Below are 16,318 nucleotides of genomic sequence, written 5' to 3' on the forward strand. Positions count from 1 at the left end.
CAGGGGACTGTTTGAGATGGATTTTGTTCATCAGCGGCTGCAAAAGAGGCTCCCTGGACTAGTTGTGTGTTTGTCTGCATCTTGCAGATAAATTACGCCCGAACCAGTGAACATGACTACAGCTTCTAAATCCAGTATTTATGTTGTGTCTTCAGTTGATGTAGAGAGATAAGTCAGCCAGCAGAGTGATTAATGCAGCAGAGTTGTGCGGGAATGCTGTTCAGCTGTGTTGCCAACTCAGTTTTTCATCTGTAGCCAGTCACTTGTAAATGGTTACCAGAAACTTTCTAGTGATTAGTAGCAGCTCCTCATTAAAATACTTCCCCTCTGATCCTGCCTGCTCCCAGGTTGCAGTCTGTCTGTGTTAAGGGGCTTTCATGGAGAGCTGTGCTCTGCACAGCCCTGCTTTGAGGAGGAGTTTGGCCCAACAGACCTCCAGGGACTGTTCAGTGACTTTTCACAGCTCCAATGCCTTCAGATAACAAGGCTAGTTGCTTTTCTGGCTTGAAAAAGTCAAAACTTTTGCCTTTCTCCAATTGGGAAATGAGGTTCTTGCTTGACTGGAGTAGGCCATTCAGTGAAAATGTGGTTATGGCAGTGGAAGAAGTCAGAGATGACAGGGTTATCATCAGGCTTCTTGGAGGCATTGTATAGCAATGTTCTCCTTGAAAGTGGGAAAGGCTTTTCTCTGCAGATGGCTTACTGCTTACTGTGTCTGCATTCTCCATTTTTAAATTAATTTTGGTCTTATTACAGTTAGTCTGACAGCTCCTCCTCCTTTTCTGACAAGCTGCTCTCGTCTGTCATCTTAGCACCTCAGCTGCTCCTGTATAACAGGTCTGTTTCCTTCCATGCTTGCAGAAATCCAGAAAATTTGACTCTCCCATTTTGCATTGAGAAAACCTGCTCTGAAGCAGTGCTGCATTGAATGGATAACCCTGTGAACAGCTTTTTCACTCTGCTGGTTTGCAGCCTGTGTTTCCAGCCACAGTTATAGCTGGGAGGTGCGAGACCGAGTTTTAGACTGCCGTGATCCTCTAGTGGTACACTGCAGGGATGCAAAGTCACCCTTCCCACGCTTAGACCAGACACTTGCAACATTCTTACTCTTCTAGTATCCAGGTTGTTGGAAACACTGACTGCTTCTGCAGGGTCAAAGGCGGTGTACTCATATTATGCCAAGAAATCTTGCAGCTTGCTGCTTCTTTAAATTTTCTCCAGTATTGCTCTCCCCAGGCTCTGGGACATCACATCTGCTCTGAGGGGGCAGTTAAGAAGTCCACATTTCTTGTCAGAGCACAATCATTGCTCCCCAGCATGTGTTCTCAGCATCTGGTATCTAGGCTTCCTAGAGGAATGAACCATAGAAGCTGTCTCAGAAAAAGCTAGTCTGCAGCTTGTGCTTTTTAAAGGATATTTTTAGTGCATATAGAAGCAGTACATCTGGCCTCTCCTGTCCTCTCTCCCAGAGCTCTCCCAGCAGCATAGGTGTAGCATAGTGGGTTGCTTCACTTGGAGCTTCACTGTGAGACCTGAGCTCCAGGAAGATGACGCTTTGTCAGCCTTCAGGGAAATGCTACCACCTGAGCTGAGCATCAGTGCACAGGACAGTAATGCTGTATGAAGAAGCCAGTGCCACCCCCCATTGCTGGTCACCTGCTGGAGACTGTGAGCTCTAACATTGCCCTCAGTGTTGGAGGTAATGAGAAATGCTGGCTTCCTTTTTCTTCTAGTCTGTGCTGCTTGAGCAACTGTCTTTACCACCCGCTGTTTTTCTCCCTTGTGACAGCAGCACCCCTCTCCAGGGATGCCACAGTCCCTTTGTGAGAAGACTGGTTAACATGAGAGCAAGGAGGAGAGGTCATTGGAAAAAGTCTGAATGCCATCTGGGAGTATCTGCTCTACTGATGGCAGCATAGAGTTGAACGTTGAAAGGCCCAGCCTTGCCTGAGAGAATGTCCCTTGCTCAAATATTTTGTTGGATGAATTAAGGTTGTGTTTTAGTTATTTATTAGAATCCACCCCTTACCAAATGCAAGCAAGAACTTTCACAAAGGTTGGACCATTGACCTGACTTTGCCCTTGTGGTCAGAAGGAGCAAATTTAGACTAGTCCAATGTGTTCTCTCTTGCCTGCCTTTGAGCACTTAATTATTCTATAAAAATTCTAGATGTTTAATCAATGAGGGACCTCCAATGGCATCTGCTTTTAAAGCGAGCCAGGAACCAGCTGGAGTGCAGGCCAGAGGTTTATTTGGACCAACAAAGGTACATCACTTAGCGATGCAAGCATTGAAAGTGCAATAAGCCACAAGGGCAGGATTTTTCTCTGACAGAAACCACTGTAATTAGTAGCCACTCTGGCAGTGATCCTGTCTGTAACTCACATAAATGAGACTAGCACAAGAAGACAATTTTTGTCTACACAGGCAAAGTTTCAGCTTGGGCCAATTGATATCATGGTGTAATGACAGAGCAGCTAGCTAAGCTGCCATGAAGACCTGTTTAACGCAAAATCCTCCAACTCCCCTTAGCCTCTTGGTGGAAGAGGGAGATAAATGTTATTGAGTCTGTGTCACCACACAGCGCAAACTCTACTGGTAATATAAGTCTTAACTCACACACGAAATTCTCATACTCAGAGCTGTCAGATTCTGAAAGACTGTAGGATGAGAACAGGGGTGGGTTGTGGTTGGGGTTTTTTTTAAATTTGTACATATTCATGACAACTGTGTCCTCTTACTTGAGCCTAGAATTATAATTTGGCTAAAAGGACAGAGTTTTTTTGGCTATTGAAAAACTTTTAAATCACTCCTCTGTGTGAGGTACACTCTGAGACTTACATTACTCGGTGAACATGTTTAATTGATGCCTATAAATGTGTGTATTTCCTAAGTATAGTCTGGTTTCTATGGCTCAGCACTGCAGAACCTGCTGTTCTTTTCTGAGGCTTGTTTGGTCAAAGCATTTAGCAGCTGCAAACATTGTTAGGATGCTTGTTGTTCTAATTGTTCTCAAGTGAGGATAAACAGCTATCAGAGCTTTTGCAGATTTAAGGTATACTTTGAGCTGCTTTGATCTTCATGTGTTGTCCACCAGGGGCTGCCTGTTGTTTTGCATGTTGAAAGCAAGGCATATATTTGGGAGTCTAAGCAAGAGCTAGTGGGTGGAATTTTCTGCTAGCTAACACTGGGCTGACTTTCTCCCTGTTTATATCAACTGATGCCTGTACAAGGAGCATCCATGCTGACTTCTTCTGAAAATCATGCTCTGGGGATCTAATACACAGCTTTACTTCTGAAAACGTTGACCTTGTTCTGTGAAAATTCAGCAAAGGGACATCATGTCCAAAGTGTCCAAGAAGGACAGGTGCCTGTGATGTCTCCTGCAGATACAGCAGTACAGCAGTAGTGAGGGGTTTTTTTCTACAACTGTTCAAATTTCCAGAAGAGTGGCACATCAGTAGGGAAGAGAAGAGCAACAGGGCTGAATTATCTATCTTGGGCATCTCTTATGCCTCCCAGAGGTTTCTTTCAAGAGCATTGAACAACCTTTTAACAATTTGCTAGTCTGAGGCAAAAGACATAGGGAAACCCAGTGAGTTTTCCTATTGTGTTCTAGTAAGGGCAACAGTACCACGATCTGCATTATTCTTGCAAAGAGAGAGCAAAAGCTGAGGGTGTGATTCTTACATGGAGTCATAAAACTCTTTAGCATGCAGTTAGATTGAAGCACTTGAGCAACTTCCAATAGTGAAACTATACCTTTGCACTTCACTAGACCACAGCCAGAGTTATTACACCTTGCAGAGACGTGAGTGAACTGCAGCTCAGAATGAAATTAAGAAGACCACCTGTCACCTTGCTTTGGGCAAGCTGCAGTCCTGTAATCTTTTTTCGGATACTGGGCTTCTCTCTTGGGTTTCCTGCCCTCCATGGTGGTGGGAGGATGTAGGTGAGCACTGTCAGTTTCAGAGTCACAGTTAAGAAGTGTCATTTACCCTCCACCTGAGCTGTTGCTATGTTGTTTTCCCTTAGGCTGAGAAAGAGGACTGATTTTTCAGTCAATGTTGCTTGGTAGCCAATGGGAACCATAACTCTGAGCAGCGGTGATGCAGAAAAACAGTTTGCACATGCGTGTACATACACCTTATACATCTCTTGTGTGCAGAACTAACCTTACAGGACTTGACAACAGTCCTTGCAAGACCTTTCCTCTAGGTGGTCTCCATTCGTTTCTGTGATGTATAGGAACCTTCTTTCTGGTAACCTTGAATTCAGTTTACTCTCATCACTGAATTGCTGGAGTGTTTTTCATGTAATACACTAGAGACAGTCCCAGTCTCACTGCTTTGTGGTAACTTCTTGGTCTGCTGTGAAGCAACATTATTGAGGTAGCCATTAAATCTTTTCCAGCAGCATGGAACTTGCTGTTCTGACTCTTGGGGAGGTCATAATCTCAGGTTTGACACTATCCTACCTACCAGGATACCCTATTTTGTCCCTGGGAATAGACATGGCCAGAAAAGCATACTTGGTGGTTAGAGTCAGAGCTGTGCAGACTTAAGTCAAGCCCTGGTTCAGGGAAGATTTTTCCATGTGCTGCTGATGTCCATAAGGACTCAAACATATACTTGCTTACACAGAGATGCTTTCCTGAAGCAGAGTTGTCACTCTTTTCTACAGGTATCACAGGATGCCCTCCCTTATTCTGCTTCATGTATCTGGTACTAGAATGATAATTTCCTGATAAATGAAGGCACTTAATCAGTCCTCTTCCCCTTGGAAGAAGGACTTTTGGGGATATTATTATATCATTTAAAATAATATTTTGGAATTTAAGTTTACATTGCTTTATTTTTCACTTGAGGTGACTGTATATAAATATTTTCCTCTATTTTATCATTGCTGATAAAGTAAGCCTACAGTATACAGACAAATAATTTGCCTTTGATGTATTGAAACTGTGAGATAAAAAGTAGACTTCTCTCTTGTGTCCATGTTCCTGACTATAACTCTGTTCGTCTGTGTTTTTATAAGTTGGAATAAATGTTGCTTACGGGCAACAAAGAGCCTGCAAGCTTCCCAATAATTTTTGTCACTGAACTCAAGCAACCCTATTGAAGGATCTCACATATGTATAATGATATATGTATATGTACAAACTTTAGAAAGAAATAAACCAAATGTATTTCACGTTCTGCTGCTGAATGTTTTTTATTTGAACCCTAACAGTTGCTCCTACAACTAAGAACATGAAGGTGGCTTTACAGTGAATGACTGTCCCGCTTCTGACTCTTGGCAGTCAGTGCTTTCAAGGTTTCCTGAGCTGAGGCATATGTGTACTGTCTGCCTTACAGTCTGGATCTGACCTGCAGTTGGCATAACCAATGGAGCCAGTGGCAATTCGTGCACATTAGTCCTGTGTGAGGGCAGCTGGAGCACATCTCTCTTCCTTCTGCACCTGTACAAGAGGTGGCACCCATTCCAGTTTAGTCAGGGCATATAGCCTGCAGAGCTGCCACTGCTTGCTGTAAAGAGACAGCAAGAAGAGAATTAACTGATTTAAAATAGGTTTATTTTACCAGCGTGTGGATTAAAGGAGCAAAGCTGCAGCAAACAGCTGTTCAGAAGTGACTGGGAGTTGATCTCAACATTTATATGAGGAAGTCACTGTTGAGGTGGGGAATTGATGCTAACATGATGCATGGGAAGAAAGGACCCATGACAGGTAGAAGAGTCAGACACTAAAGAAAAAGATGGAGTGTAAAAAGGCAGAGGTGGGTGTGGTTTACAAACTGTGCCTATCTAAAGTAAGGAGAAACACTCTGTACAACACACAGCAAACAACATTGTGCTTGCAGTTCTTCGGTTGGACATAGCTCAACATGGGAAGTTAGTATGCTTTGTGGAGGGTGGGTCACAGGGCAGATGGAAAGGATGTGTCCAACACAGATGGGGCATGCCCAAGATTTACAACAGGGCTAGCAGCTTGCACTTGGAACAATAATAAGGAAGACGTGTTGTTTCTTACCAAGATTTCTGTGAATGTTTGACTATCTTGAGGTTACTGTTTCTTTATATTTTTCCTCAGCGTGTTGCCTTTAGATGAACGGTAAGATTTTCACACTTGAGATAGCCCTGTGTGTGTTTGTTTGTTTGTTTGTTTGTTTGTTTCACACTGTGCCTTGGGGTATCAAATTTTTTTGCTGTTATACCATCCTGCATTGCTTCAAAGGATTTGGGATTTTTTGTTCCAATGCAGACTTCTGGATTTTACAAAGATGTATTAAATGCCTCCTCTAAGCCCAAATGAATGTTTGAACTATGTCTGAATGTTAATGTCAGTGCTGCTCACCACATCTTTTCTTACTGTTTCTTCCTAGCTGACAGAGTCAACGCTGAGCATTTTCTGGTGGTTTTTCTACCTGGAATCATTAGTCACGTCACGTTGCTCACAATGCAGTGAGCTAGAACAAAATGACAGAACAGGTGCAAACTGAAAGACAAATGCATTTATATTCTCTTCATTGTCTGTTTTCAGTGCAAGTTTCCAAGTACAGAATATAATTATCCAGGAAGACTGAAAAGGCTAGTTTGTGTATGCAGGAGAAACCTCCACAGTCTACAGCAGCTACACATTTCTTTGGGTATTCATAAATAATGTAGCATGAGAAGGAGACTTAGCCCAAAGTAATGCACAGTTTGGTCTGAAATTGTTGTGATTATCTCTAGATTGGAAATAAGAAGAAAGTTCTTACCCATCAGAGCGCTCATGTGGCCTCCTAAGCGACAAGGTAAGGGCAAAAATACCCAGTGGCTTTTAAGGTAGAGCTGGAAGAGAAATCATGTGATGATAACCCAGGTTTTCATTTTTCAGGTCATTGCACATCGCATCTGTTTCTTTCCATGTTGATGTTTCTCAAATTATGTCAGCCACTATGCTAACTATTTCTCCCAGAAAAAGGGCCATCCTAGAAAACATGAGTTACTGCAAAACAACTATCCACCTTGCCAGGTTTTCTGTGTCCTGGTCACATTCATTTTAGGACATTTTTTTCTGGTCCCATTCCACAGCTAGCTTTTGGATAGATCAATACACAAATGACGCAGGTTTTTGTTTTGATGGCTTGCTCCTCACAATAAGATGCAAAGACGAGGAGCTAAACTGGGATCAGATGAAGGAATCAAGACTAAGTAGACTTACTTGCCTTGGAGAATGGGGAGGTAATGTGTTGCTATTATGAACTGGAAGTTTGTGGGGATGGTTTTGTCCCCTCTTCCAGGCAGGGTGTAATAAAAGGCTGAGTTTGGCCCAAAAACAACATTGGGAGGTTCAGGCTTTGGGGCTGGTTTGTTGAATTTGGCCAGTGAGGATAAACTAACAAGGGGTGTGTCTTAGGGAGGAACCTGGGCAGAGAAGGGGAGGCACAAGAGTGGCAAAAAAGTTGTTCCAGGAAATAGAAACAGTAATGAATAAAGCAGAAAAATCAGATAAAGAACAAAAGAAGAGGGAACCTTCTGAAAGGAGGAGTGCAGGCAGCTACAGATGCCTTGCTGATATGCAGCCTGATCTGCCAGGAATTCCTTTCAGGGGGACTGTGTCTGAAAAACTTACTTTGAGAGGGTGGGCTTCAGAAAAATAGATTTCCACTGTGGTGATATGTCATATAAAGAGGTAAAGTGGTGGATTTGTAAGTGAATAGTTGATGTACGTGATTCATAAGATTTAAGAGTGTGAAATAAGCACTTTTTGTAATTGTGTGTAATAGGGTGGAAAATAGTATAATTACAGATTAGCAATAGTGGTGTGTTTGTTTGATAATCAGTATATTGATTACTTAATAGATTGACCAGTTCCTTAGTAGTGTGTTGCTTAATCACTAAAGCCTGTAATTTTGTTATAGCACTTACATCGACTTTGCAATCTAAATGGAGGGGTTTCTTCCTGAAGTAGCAGTTATATTGAGGGAAAGAACATTTCCTACCTAGTCTTAACTTGCTTCAGCCACAACACATTGACCATTGCAAGGACGCTTGCAGGAATGTTTGTAAATATTTGAATTATGCCAGGGACCACAGGCCGCAAATCTCAAGAATGCAAACAGCGTAGAAATGACATATTGGGAAAGCGAGGTCTGTGAGTTAAAATCTCAGGGAAAGATTTTCATAGTGTACAAGCACTGTTTTCTCAGCTAACACTGCTTGTCTGCATGTGTAAAGGTACTGAAGGGCCTTTATGATATGTCTTTAAATGTAGGGGAAATGTACAGATGGCTAAAAATCTGCCGAAGAGAGCAGAATATAGCATCAAAGACTGGAAATTCTGTGGAAAAGAAGATTGCAAGGAGGGTTTGCCCAAAGGGAGAGCATTTGTTTGAAAACTAGGGGTTTTCAAAAGACAAAAAGTGAACAGGACTATAAAGAAAAAGCATGGGAGGCAACTGAACAGTATGCAGATTGATTTACCACTTGTAAAAGACAATCCATTAATAAGAAAGGACCAGCCTCTTGTGAAGGCTGCCTAACCACTCCCTTTACCAGAGTGCTCTTTGGTGAAAAGTTCTTATTCCCCCATTGTTTGCAGAGGGATGGATTTTGAATACTGCCAGGGTTTGCCATAGGGTCAGAAAAGCATGCTGTGCACTGGCCTTCAGGGGTGAAATTCTCAGAGTTAGCCAAGGTAGATAGTCCTTCCTGCACCTGATAGCTTGGAAGACAGCAGTGTGCCTGGGGCTGCATACTATCTGCTGGATGTGGCGTATCTTTGCAGAAGGGACAGAAAGAAAACCCAAAACACAGCTGAAGCCTGTTTTCCACTGTTGCTATACTAAGATTGCTCAAAATAAGTGGTTTAGGGGGGTGGGTATGGTTTGCTTTCTTCGTCTCCAAGAAGATGTTTTTTGTTCAGCCAGAAATCATCTTTCTGCTCTACCTTAAAAGCGCAGTGTAGATATGCCCCATCAACTCTTTGGAAGGTGAATATTTTTAGTCACCTCGGGCAATCCTCTCCTCTGCCCAAATGTCCAGTGTAAAATAAGTACAATTCGTCTTTTCAGGGTAATTCCAGTCAGGACTTGTAAACCAAGACGTGCGTCGCTGAACACTTGCTGTGAGTGCAGTCTTCAGCACAGACATGTGCCCTGTCCTTTGAGAAGAAATTTTGATTGAGGTGGTGGTGGGGATGCTGCTGTGAGAATGGGTGCAGAAAATGCTCCTGTCCAGTCAGAAGTGCATGTGTGATATGTAGGTCTTGGTGTGCTCTGCTTCCTGTTCCATCCCATCTTGGGCTAAATTGTGCTGAGCACCCTGCAAGTACAAGTACTGAGACAGGGGTGGATGGAGCCATTGCCATTAGCAGCATAATTACCTGAGAAATAAAGACACTGGAGATGCTCACCTTGGCAGAAATTTGCAGTGGTCTGTGCCTGGGACAGGAATACTTTCCATGTCTAGCTACTGGGACGGTTTCGTGGGGGCCTTGCAGCCAGCCAGTGAGAGCAAGAATGGTGTAAAACCCAAGTCCTGTTTCCACAGCCATACCCACGCTGCGTTTCTCAGGCAACTGCAGTGTGGGCGGCAGTCAGAGATTGTAATTGTTTCATAGGGGAAAAAAAAGCCCATATACATACACACACAGAATTAAAAAACGAAGTGCTCTTTCGTTTTAGCTGCAATTTCTGACTGCACTTTGGACAAATTATCAGAATCCGCATTCCCACTGGCAGGGAGCCAGGCTCCCTGCCACTCTGATTAAACAGTGTGTGGGCAAAATGTAGGCAGATGATGGGGACTTGGTACATTGAAACATTACAGAGCTGTGTTTTCCTTTTCTGCTGCTTTCTTTCTCTCTCCAAACTCCTTTCAGGCTAGTTTTTTGGCTATCCTTCACTAAATCCTTTTTGGGGTCTGAACATCCAACTTTGGGAACTGAAAAGAGACATGAAGCCACAGAGGTAGCTGCTCAAGGTACATAATCCCTAGCTGCTTGTTCCCTTGCAGGTGAGCACATAACCCTCTGAGTGGAGTGAAAGGGTTGAGAGACCAAAATGTTGGGCTTTAGCAATATAAAGGGAATTTTTGCATGGAGATGGGAGACCTCTTCTGTGAAGGACCCAGTCAGCCAGTAAGACATGCTTCTGGTCCAGCTTCAGCCTTCCTGGGAGCTTCATCTATGACAGCTCCTCTTGGAGTATGGCTTTACTTCAGTGCACTGCTCTGCCTTTCTCTGTCCTGGGGCACTGGGCTCCATCCAGCTGACAAGCATTGGAACTGGGGATTTTGAGACATCCCATTTCTAATGAATGTGGTGCTTAGATCTCACAGCTGTAGGATTTAAACTGCCATGTGTGTGAAGACTGGGGACTGTTGCATTGTTCCCAGGATATGTGTATCTGCCTGTCATGGTGGGCACCCTTGGTTTACACTGACTTGCTTGTTCACTTTTTATTTGGTTTCTCCTTGTTTCTATTAGGGCTCGACAAAACTCAGTCAGGAAGGTAAGATGAGTTGTCCAACCTTTGAACCCACAATGGCATTCAGTGGAGACAATTTTCATGAACATAATTGTTGAGCTCCGCTGTGAGTCAAGGTTACCCCACTCCCATGTCTGATGTCACCGCAAAGGGTTGTACTGGATAGCTACGCCTCAAGTGAGGTAATTCTGCTTTTAAAATGGATGAGATGCACTGCACTGATGACTGGTGTGGAACTCCCAATTCAGAGGCAGGGTGGCCTCCACGTAGCTGCCAGGGCAGGACAAGATTATTCCCTTTTCAAAATACAGACATAGAACCTCAATCTGATTTTTAAATTCCACAGCAATTTGATTCACATCTTCAGCTAATGCAAACTTCTTAAGAAATTTGGCACAAACAAGTCTCTGGAGGTATTTTGCAGCCCTCTGAGTTCTTGCTGCACTTGTGAATCATCAAACGTGTCTTGATGCTTAGTTCAATGTGCAGCATGACTGACAGGGCCTCTTTTGCTGAGTGTTAGGAGCTGCAAAAGTCCTGCAGGGGTTCCTATGTGCTGATGGTGCAGTCTGGGGCCCAACCTCTCATGATTACAGAGGAGAGCCTGGTGCTCCTGGTAGGGGCTATCAGCTCCAGCCCAGCTGCACTGTGATCTGCCTCTGTGCCCAGGAGCCTGAGAGGCTCCCCAGCTCCCTCAGCTTCCCCAGGAGCAGACCAGGGCCAGACCTGCATGTGTTCTGCCAGTTCTGCCTATACTGTTTAAACTGCAAACTCTTCAGGGCAGGGGCTTTGGCTATGTGTATTCAATACCAATAAACATTAAACCTAATATTTTGCAAAAAACTGCTTGGCTTTCAGAGATTGGTATGACTTTAATGCAAAATACCTGGCACAGTGTTTTATGAGCCCTGGGGACAGTTTGGTTTGTTCAAATGTGTACTTGGGCTTTGAGTCACTAATGTGATCAATCACAGGAGCAGTCTTTTCCCTCTGACTCACCAAGGCTGATTCCTTGAATTTGAGGGGTATAAATATCCACTTGATTCAAGCATTTAAGGAGTTTGACTTAAAAATTCTAGCTGCTGAAATCACAGTTGGAACAACTGACCCCAGCTTCCAGAAATTCAAGGAAAGATCACTTGGGTGCTAAATAGAGAGAATATGTACTAGCTTTCATCAGCTGAAAACAGCATTTTGGGAAAAAACCTTGTTGATTCATTGGGGTGCCAAATGCCAAAAACTTCCCCTGTTAATTTGCTCTGATCTGTCTCTCATCTAAATGGCTTTAAAAAGAAAGAAATGAATGAAGGAAACCAATTCCTGCACCAAGTAATGGGATTTTCATGGTTTCTGATTCAACTCCATGGAACCCTGATTTTGCCACAGGGCGCTAAAATGAGAAGGGAGAAAAAAGCCCATGCCCCTTCTTTTCTGTTCAGGTACCTCCTCCTGAAGTACAACTTTTATTCCGTATTTCCTCAGCATCTATGCCTTTAGGCCTGATAAATTTCTGTAGTCCTTGCACTGTCTCATTTTGAATGGTGTAATGCTACTGTGGTTTTTGCTGTTACTGTTCTGCCCACTGGTATTACTGGTGTCATTGGAATATGTAATTCTTTGCTTATCTGTGCCCCTTAGTGCTTTTATTGTTCTAATTGACCACATCAAGTTGTATCTTCTCTGTGAGCTGTTGTCTCTGTGTCCTCTACAGGGAAAACAAAGCACATAAAGCCTAAGTAGCTGGGTCACACAGGAATTTATGAACGCATCTGGATGGTGAATTCCCCTTTTCCAGAAAAAACAGCTAATTACTTTGCGTCACACTCCTTTTTTGGCTGCCTCCAGTACTTCGACAGCTTTACCTCCTTTATGAAGATCATCCTTAGTCTTATCCTTAATTATTGCTCTCAGCTTGTTTGCAGAACCCCATTTTTGGAGCAAGCAGTAGAACTCAACAGATGTATTTGTGGTCACCTGTGCTGCAGTCATCATATGAGTTCAGAGTTCTGCTATGCTAAGCAATGTATAGGCCTCCCATAACTCCAGACTGTGGATTTGTTCCAAAGATTTATGCCCAAACTGAAATTCAGGGGTGGAGGTTTACTGGACTTTTTGCCACTAAATTTTAGTAAGGTCAGGGCACACTGACTGGCTACAGAGCATGAAGATTAGCAGACAAAATAGGAAAGAGAAAAGAATAAAGACAAAGAAACGCTGTGACTATTTGCCTCTGGTCAGATCATTGTTACTGTTAACTGTTCTTAAAGCTGACTTTACTCACAATAAACAAAAATAGGAGCTCTTTTGATTGAGGGTAGAGGTTAGCTCTGCCCTAGCAGTTCTGCCCTAGCACTTCCATCCTACCAGGTAAGAAAATGAAAGCACAACTTCAAAGAGAGCAAAGCTTTACAGCCGTCCTGTTTTTCTGCTTAAGCACAGTGTAAATTATACAGCATTGGCACAGTTTCCTTATTAATTTCACTCTATAAGCAATCATAAAGCATTTAGTTTTAACATGAAATATTCAAGTTCTTCTCTGTTTGTTTTTGAATTCTTATGTATAATTTAAAGATTTTAACACAGAAATTATTAAACATGAATATGTTAGATGACAACTAAGCTGAAGAGGGGCATGAATACTGGAAACCGAAGGATTTTCCAAAACTATAACAAAATGTTTTGAATGCAAGATTTTTCCTTGGGTGATGAAAATAAGAAATAATCCCTAATACTATGGCTAAGAATGACCTTGTTGATAATGTGATAGAGCCAGCACTGCTCAGTCTGCAAGGCACTCAATGGGGTTATTATTACTGGCACTTATCTGTCATCACATGATGACAACAGATTAGCTGACTGACTGCACAGCGTGCTTTGTGCAGTCACAGCTTTTGCAAAGGCTGCTCTAGAAAGCATCACCCTGTAGTTCCCACATATTTTAGCTTGGAAAGTCCCAATGGAAATTTCTCAAGGGACCCATCTTGTGCCTAGTTAAACTGCTTTTCACTTGAAAAAGAGGTGCCATGCTCTGCTCTTCATGCACTGTGTAGCCATAAGGTATGTGTAGCATTGTCAAAAGTAAGACAAGAACTACGTCCAGCAGGATGACAGTGCATAGTTCCGGTGTCTCCCAGTGCTATGCTCTTACTGGTTTTCCATGTGCATCCCCAGACTGCCTCCCTTTTAAGTGGAGGATAGTGAAGTGGGGTTGCAGAGGAAGAGTTTTCAAGCTGGAAGTCCCTCTTGCTTCTTCATGCAATTGAGCTATGTCTGTAACTCATCAACTTTCCCAAGTCAGATTTCCCTTCTGACTTTCCAAAATGACATTGCCCACGACATTAAGCATGCATGGTCCCAGGAACGTCCAGGTTTTGTGTGCTTCTGCTGCCTCACAGCATGCCAGTGTGCAGTGCTGTGCTCCAAATTCCTGAGCTGCAACAGGACGCAGCACCTCTTTTCTACCAAACTCACTCTTCATCATTCTCCTGTGGATTTCCCAGCTACCTGGACTCTCTCTGTGGGTACACAGCTGCAATGCTGCCTTGCTTAGACATCTGCTCTCATCTGAGCCCAGATTATTGGGGTTTATCCTTGCTGATGCTCCAGCATTCAGCACCCAAATTTCTCCCTGCTAGCTCTCCTACTAGTGGCACCCTCCTGGCTGCCCTGAGTTGCATAGAACTGGGAAATCTCCCCCATGGTCAGCTGCCAGGGAGGGGACTGTATGATCTGTACCGTTCACAGAATAAGTATTCTGCCTGGCACTTGCCTGTGCTGCTCTGCTAATGCTGCTGGAAGAGTCAGAAGAATCAGAGCAGTCGTGAGCAATACGCCCCAGAGGTAGATGAAGAGCTCACCTCCCATCTTGGTGGCTGCATGGTTCTGTTTGGCTTGAGGAACTGGTGACTGCAGCCATGGATGCCCATGGGGAGGGAGGGGAAAAGGCATGAGCCCTTTGAATGGGCCAGAGCAGAGCTCAAAATGTCCTGACAGAATACAAAAACCCTGGTCACAGTCAAAGGGATGGTGGTGCTATGAGAGAGTGGCAAGGGAAATCTGCCATTAGAGGGCTTGAAAGGCAGAATGGGCTGAAGGGCTGAGCAGTGGGCAAGAACCAAAACTCAGTGCTGTGAAGAAATCTGGATCAGAGTAGCATGACAAGTCTTCCTGGCTGTCAGAGGACGAGGGAGCGAGAGAGGAGGCTTACAAAGACTGCAGGGGCAAGGTCAAGCAGGAGGTGGATGGGAGGAACGGTGGTATCTCCATCCTTTGCCCCAAGCCTTGGCCTGGAAGTCTTTTGTTGGTGTTGGTGCCAGCAAGACATGAGTCATTACTCAGAGCCTGAATATGCATCTTACATCACTTCAAGCTTCCACCTGATCAAGTTGTGCCAGAGGGTGTTGATGGGGTTGGCAAGATAGAAGAGGGGGCAGAACTTGCTAGATGGAGCTGGATGTTGCTCTTTGGCCAAAAAAAAGTTGATGCTATGATTATTCACCCTTTCCGAGGCTATTAGTGGTCTGTAGGCGTGCAGGGTTTCAAGAAATGCATTATCCATTTAAAAGATTAAGAAAAATCTGAAACAAACTATGTTTCTGGATAGAAATAGGAACTTCTAGAGAGCCAAACACTTATTCATTATCACTGAGAAGCTATTTGCTTCTGAAAAATTGGACTCCTTGCTGTTTCTTATATTTTGAAATCTGATGCAGTTGCACGTGGTGGGAGCTTTCAGATTTGCAGCGCAATGGGTGCAGGAGCAGAGGGAACAGTTTGTGCTGTTGCATCACAGCAGCTAAGAAAGCCATATGGGAAATATCAGCCTCCCATCAGCCACACGGACATACATCTCCATTCTTTTCTCTCCAAATGGCTCCTGTTTCAGGAGGCAATGAGGAATGGAATGCTGTTTAGGGAATGCAGTCACTGATTGCAGAAGAAAAGGCAGTCCTTGGTGAAGAGATTATCATTCAAGCTTCATGCCTGTTCCAGAAAAGCTGGGACTTAACACTGTTTGTGAGCAAAGGAACGGAGGGATGGAGTGGGGCAAACCACTGTGCATTTTAAACAGCTTTGATTCTGAGTTGGAGCTTTATGTTAAATACCATGATTCATGTCTATTTATTTTGTTAAGCAGTGAGCAAGCAGAAAGTCTAGCAGCTGAAATGATGTGCCTGAAAGACTCCTGGCAGGCAATCCATCAAGCAACTATTGATTAGTGCTGCCACAGGAACCGTTTTGCACAGTAAGACATTTATTCTTTACTCTGACAAATGCTCACTTAGATGTAAATTAGCTGAAGGTGTCCTTCTCTCGCTTGTTAGGGCTGAACTGGGAATGAAGGTTTGCTGTCCTAAGAGCCGAAGTGTGGAAAGTGTAGCAAGAACCATGAAGAAAAAACACATGGCTAAGATTCCAGGGCTCCAGGAGTTGTTGTATCCTTTTTAAAAAAGAGGCAAGAAGAGAAATCAAGAAATTCCCGTAAGGAAGATAGCATGCTATAACTGAAAAATGCCACAGTGGGCTGTAATGGCTAAAGAGAAGCTTGCTGTTAATGGTGAACAGTCCAGCCTCGCTCACTTCCTGTGGTGCCTAATGTGAAGGAAATCAAAGGTGGGGAAGGTGCAATGGAGGTGCTGTGATACCTTTTAGACTTGCAATAGTGTGCATGTCCGCACAATGGATAAGCTTTGCACTCCCAGAAGGGGTCTAAATGTGCTGCTCTTGTTACCTCCCACAAATGGTTAGTTTCACCTTACTTTTACAAATATTTCTAAACCCATTGTAAATATCTGACTTCAGTTTCCAGCTGTTGGTTCCTATTGTACCTTTCTCTGCTTGATTA

The sequence above is a fragment of the Geospiza fortis genome, unplaced genomic scaffold, assembly GCF_000277835.1.
Source record: "Geospiza fortis unplaced genomic scaffold, GeoFor_1.0 scaffold167, whole genome shotgun sequence".
NCBI classification, from domain to species: domain Eukaryota; kingdom Metazoa; phylum Chordata; class Aves; order Passeriformes; family Thraupidae; genus Geospiza; species Geospiza fortis.